This window comes from Phocoena phocoena, chromosome 3 (assembly GCF_963924675.1).
Source record: "Phocoena phocoena chromosome 3, mPhoPho1.1, whole genome shotgun sequence".
Lineage (NCBI taxonomy): Eukaryota > Metazoa > Chordata > Mammalia > Artiodactyla > Phocoenidae > Phocoena > Phocoena phocoena.
In genome coordinates, this window is record NC_089221.1 from 163,470,493 (window position 1) to 163,477,129 (window position 6,637).

Genomic DNA, 6,637 nt, shown 5'->3' on the forward strand with positions numbered 1-6,637 from the left:
CATTCAACAAACACACCATTAATACCAATCGTGAAATGTCCAAAACACTCTAATTATAGGTGGCAGACAGCTAATACTTCAGATGTTTTCCTTGAAGGAAAACTCCTTGGCAGTCATGGTAGCTGATGATCACTTGGCTTTTGACTATTAGCCATCAGAGAGAGTTCTGTTCCCCTAAAAGCGTTATTGGCTGCATGTGGGCAGGCTCCACTAGCAAGGTGCCCTAGGAACACAACAAATGAGACAACAAATTAAGATAAGTAATTGCAAAACGAAGCAACCGACAAGAGGTTAATCTCCAAAATACACAAACAGCTCATGCAGCTCTATATCAAAAAAAAAAAAAAACCAACCAAAAAATGGGCAGAAGATCTAAATCCAAAGAAGACATACAGATGGCCAAGAAGCACATGAAGAGATCCTCAACATCACTAATTATTAGAGAAATGCAAATCAAAACTACAATGAGGTATCACCTCACACCGGTCAGAATGGCCATCATCAAAAAGTCTACAAACAGTAAATGCTGGAGAGGGTGTGGAGAAAAGGGAACCGTCTTACACTGTTGGTGGGAATGTAAATTAGTACAACCACTATGGAGAACAGTATGGAGGTTCCTTAAAAAACTGAAGATAGAAGTACCGTATTATCCAGCAATCCCACTCCTGGGCATATATCTGGAGAAAACCATACTTCAAAATGATACATGCACCCCAGTGTTCATTGCAGCACTATCTACAATAGCCAAGACACGGAAGCAACCTAGATGTCCATTGACAGAGGAATGGAAGAAGAAGATGAGGTGTATATATATATACACACATATATATATACAATGGAATATTAATCAGCCATAAAAAAGAATGAAATAATGCTATTTGAAGCAACATAGATTGACCTAGAGATTATCATACTAAGTGAAGTAAACCAGACAAAAACAAACATCATATGATATCGTTTATGTGTGAAATCTCTAAAAAGTGATACAAATGAACTTATTTGCAAAACAGAAAGACTCACAGACTTTGAAAACAAATTTATGGTTACTAAAGTGGAAACGGGGTGGGGGAAGGGATAAATTAGGGGTTTGGGATTAACAAATACACACTACTATATATAAAATAATCAACAAGGACCTACTGTATAGCACAGGGAACTCTACTCAATATTCTGTCATAGCTTATATGGGAAAATAATCTGAAAAATGATGGATATATGTGTATGTATAAATGAATCACTTTGCTGACACCTGAAACTAACACAACATTGTAAATCAACTGTACTCTAATGTAAAATTCAAAAAAAATTTTAAAGGGCAAAAAATAAAATAAGTAATTACATTACTAAAATATTTGAACAGAATCCTGGAAGTATACTGACACTTTCCTGGCTCTCTCCAACACCCTGGGATGACTGAATTCAAATATTTTCTTCAGGTATTGTCATCTGAATTATGTTGCTTGTGCTACATATTTCTCCAGCAAAGATGGGTCTATTTGGGATCAGCAGAGAACCACAATTCAGGGTCTGGAACTATGGCAAGCCATAGGCAAGTCCCCACACAGCAAGGACAGAACACTTTCAGAGAGAGGGAAAGGAAGATGGGAGGGCTGTAGGAAAGAAAGAGTCCATGGCTTTTCATTGAATGAGTCCTTGCCAGGAACCAAGAGGAGTCTTTTTTTTTCCTGTTGGGCTTGGCTATGTCCTAGAGTGTGAGAACTCCCCCTTCTGGTCTCTCACCTCTATTTTAATTGTGGTTTCTATTTGTTAATTTTTTACAGAGATGTGTCATCATTCAGTCAGTAAACCTAAGGAGTAAACATTAGAAAAGACACTGACTTCATTTTTCATATCTGACTCAATCTGCTTGAGACAACTGCTCACCCTGCCTGGCCCACAATGGGTAAACAAGTTAGGAAGGCTGATATATGCCCCTGTCTTTTTTGTGTCAGCAGGTAGTATGGTCCAAACTTGAAAACCTACAGCCTCTACCCCTGTACACATTTAAGGGCCAACCCATTCTCCTTTGCTCAAGCAACCTCAAACCACTTACCCTACATTCCTTAGAAAGTACCTTTGTGTAATAATTTTTTAAAAATTGGCTTGATGCATATGGTGACAGCAGTCTTAACATCTGATTCATTTTAGGTAGGGGGTTGATCCTGCCTCCAAAGGGTAGTGATAAAACAGAAAGTGGTTACAATGGAACATGTCTTTGGGGTTATAAACACACATTCAGGGTAGGGGATTTCTATAAGACGAGGAAAAGAAATCCCAATACAGATATCCACGTATGATAATGTTTTTAGATGCATTGGTCACAAAAGAAAACCTCTGAAGCTTCCTACATGGCTCTAGCAGTAGAACGAATAAGTAAAAATGCTGTAGTCTCACAAGTGAATGGATGGTTTCTGTTCCAATATATAAAAACTCAGGGCTTCCCTGGTGGCGCAGTGGTTGAGAGTCCGCCTGCCAATGTAGGGGACACGGGTTCGTGCCCTGGTCCGGGAAGATCCCACATGCCGCGGAGCAGCTGGGCCCGTGAGCCATGGCTGCTGAGCCTGTGCATCCGGAACCTGTGCTCCGCAACGGGAGAGGCCACAACAGTGAGAGGCCCGCGTACCGCAAAAAAAAAAAAAAAAAAAAAACTCAGAGTGATCATTCTTGTCTTCACAAGAAAATTCCTGATGAACCTGAAAAGCAATACCTGTTCTTAGATTTAAGAGAGACTTGAGATTACATGGCATAACAATGCTCCCAAAAATGAGAGACAGGTGAATACAGAGAATAACCACTTACCTGGAGGAGAAACAACTGGAGTCCACAAACTCTAGGAGCACAGAAACTGTTAGCAATGAATTTACTGGAGACCCAGATTGGACTTGCTTGAGAGTTAAAAGCTTCAGTGAGTTCAGTCTTAAGGAACCCCACAAACTCATCAATTTTTCCTGCAGGATCCGAAGCATGTTCTCACCTTGAAGACTGGAAAAAAATGACCTCATTCTTCATGCAGAAAATGATAAACACACAAAGCATTCTGTTCTCTGTAACTTAGACCATTCCTTAAAGAAAACTTATTTGCTAAAACCTTATCTTATTGGGGAAAGAGGACAACTCCTAGACCCTTCAAATTTCCTCTCTACGAAAGATGAGGAATAAATCTTTTGCTAAGAAACTGTTCTGAAGTTTATAGTCAAGGAATTTTGTCCCACCAAAACATTACAATTTAATCATAACATAAAAGAACATTTTCCCACCCAAATACCTTCCCACCATATCAACAGGGCTCCAGTATAAAGAGTGAATTGAAACAGAGAGTTGCTAGACACAGGCTACTTAAGATAGGCTTTCTAGGGATACCCAAACAGGACACTCGTATGCAGTATAACTAGTAGTAAAAGGGAAGTTTATAGTGATAAACATCTATATTAAGAAAGAAAGATATCAAATTAACAACCTAACACCTCAGGGAACTAGAAAAAGAACAACAAACTAAACTCAAGGTACAAAACAAATCCTCTGAAAACTGCAAAACATGCTAAAAGAAATTAAGAAATGTATAAATAAATGGGAAAACTCCCAATTTCATGGTTCAGAAGACTTCACATTGTTGAATTGCCGCTACTCCACAAAATGATCTAGAGATTCAACACAATACCTATCATAATCCCAGCTGTAATCTTTATAGATATTGGCAAGCTGTTTCATAAATTTATGTGGAATTTCAAGGGAACTAGATTAGCCAGACCAATCTTGAGAAAGATAAACAGGAAATTTCCTGGTGGTCCAATGGTTAGGACTCCGAGATTCCATTGCCAAGGACCTGGGTTCAATCCCTCATCAGGGAAATAAGATTCCACAAGCTGCTCAGTGCGGCCAAAAAAAAAAAAAAGAAAGAAAGAAGAACAAAGTAGAAGTATTAACATTTCCTGACATCAAAGTGTTACCGAGCCCAAGCTCTCTCTCTGCTCACCGCACGACAGCCAATGAATCAGAGATGAGGTGTTGAGACAAGGAACACGACTCTATTTGGAAAGCCGGCCGATGGAGAAGATGGCAGACCAAAGTCTCAATATAACCATTTTATTGGAGTTTGGATGCCAGTTTCTTTTATAACACAGAGAGGGGGTGGAGATGAGGAAGTAAAGTAAAGAGGCCATAAGTTTTGCAAATATCACCTGGAATGGCCAGCCTCGGAGGGGATGTGTTAATTTCTTCTTCCTTGTAGCCATCCACAGGTGGACAGGTTCCAGATGTTTCCCTGAACAAAGGCCCTTTGATTCAACATTCAGGCAGAGGGGCAGGGTTCCCCAAGGCAGGCCATTATGTATAGACAGTATCCTTTTAGTGAACAAAAGCAGCGGAAAACAAAGGTTAAAGTAAAAGAAATAGATCCCACGTGTAGTCAGATCTGGCTCTCCCCTGTTACAAAAGCATTATACTAAGCAAAAGTAATGAAGATAGTGTGAAGCTGACACCAGGCTAGACCATACAGATTTATGGAACAGACTGAGAACTGAGAAATAAGCCCCTGTATCTGTGGTCAACTGAGCTTTGACAAAGGTACCAAAAATGGGGAAAGAATATTCTTTTCATAAATTGCTGCTGGGCCAACTAGATAGCCACATGCAAAGAAAGAGGGTGTACCGTTACATCATTCCATAATCAATAATTTACCAAAAAAGATCAAAGACCTAAACATAAAACAATATAATACCAATAAAGATGTTAATAAATAAATAAATAAAATACTTTGATAAAACCTAGGGAAAACTTTATGACCTTGAATTTGGTAAAATACTGTTAGATACGATACCAAGAGCAATAATAGGTAGGAATAGGAAATAATAGGTAAATTGGACTTCATCAAATTAATGACTTTTGTGCTTCAAAGGACACCATCGAGGAATTCCCTCGTCATCCAGTGGTTAGGACATCGATCTTCCACTGCAGGGAGCACAGGTTTGATCCCTGGTTGGGGAACTAAGATCCGCATGCTGCTCGGCCAAAAAAAGAAAAAGGACACCATCCAGAAAGTGAAAACATCCTTAGGAATCCTCATGTGCTATTGCTAAGGCTATTAAATTGTGTCTCCAGGATGAAAAACAACACGACAGTTCATCAAAAATTTGGAACTGAGTTACCGTTTGATCTAGCAACTCTACTTCTGGATAAGTACTCAAAAGAATTAAAAGCAGTAACTCAAAAAGATATATGTCCACTCGTGTGTCTATTAGCATTATTCACAACAGCCAAAAGGTGGAAGAAACCCAAATGTCCATCAACAGATGAATGGATCAAAAAAACTTGGCACTGGGGCTTCCCTGGTGGCACAGTGGTTAAGAATCCACCTGCCAAATGCAGGGGACAGGGGTTCGAGCCCTGGTCCAGGAAAATCCCACATACCACAGAGCAACTAAGCCCGTGTGCCACAACTACTGAGCCTGCGCTCTGGAACCGACGAACCACAACTACTGAGCCCAAGTGCCACAGCTACTGCAGCCCGCATGCCTAGAGCCCATGCTCTGCAACAAGCGATGCCACCGCAGTGAGAAGCCCGCGCACCACAGCAAAGACCCAACACAGCCTAAAGAAAGTAAAATTTTTTAAAAATTAAAAAAAAAAATGTGGCACTTAAGATTCCATGGAGTGTTACTTGGCTTTAAAAAGAAGGCAAATTCAGACGTGCTACAACATGGATGAACCTTACGAACATTATGCTAAGTGAAATCAGCCTGTCAAAAAAGGTTAAACCCTGTATGATTCCATTTGTATGAGGACCTAGAGTCGTCAGATTTATAGAAATAAAAAGAGTGGTTGTGGGCTTCCCTGGTGGCACACTGGTTGAGAGTCCGCCTGCCGATGCAGGGGACACGGGTTCGTGCCCCGGTCCGGGAGGAACCCACGTGCCGCGGAGCGGCTGGGCCCGTGAGCCATGGCCGCTACCAGGGGCTGGGGTAACAGGATAATGAAGAGGGTTTTTTTCTAATGGGAAAAGAGTTTCAGTTTTGCAAGATGAAAATAGTTGGAGATTAGTTTCACAATGTCAATTTACTTCCCACCACTGAACTGTACAGTTTTAAAATGTTGAAAATGTAAACTTTATGGCATGTGTACGTTACCAGAATTAAAAGTAAAAATTTTAAAGCAGGAGAATGGAAACACAACCCACAGAATGGAGGAAAAGTCTGCAAGTCATATATCTGATAAGAAAATTGTCTCAAAAATATCTAAATACCTCTTATAACTTAATTATAAAAAGTCGAATGAGTCAATTTAAAAGTGGCAAAGGACTGAATACACATTTTTCCAAGGAAGATATACAAAGATGGCCCAGAGTATATGAAAAGGTGCTGGACATCATTAGTTATCAAAGAAATGAAAATCAAAACCCCAGGGAGATACCACTTCAAAATGACTAGGGGGCTTCCCTTGGCACAGTGGTTGAGAATCCACCTGCCAATGCAGGAGACACGGGCTCGAGCCCTGGTCTGGGAAGATCCCACATGCCACGGAACAACTAAGCCCGCGCGCCACAACTACTGAAGCCCGTGCACCTACAGCCCGTGCACCTAGAGCCTGTGCTCCACAATAAGAGAAGCCACCGCAATGAGAAGCCCGCGCACCGCAATGAAGA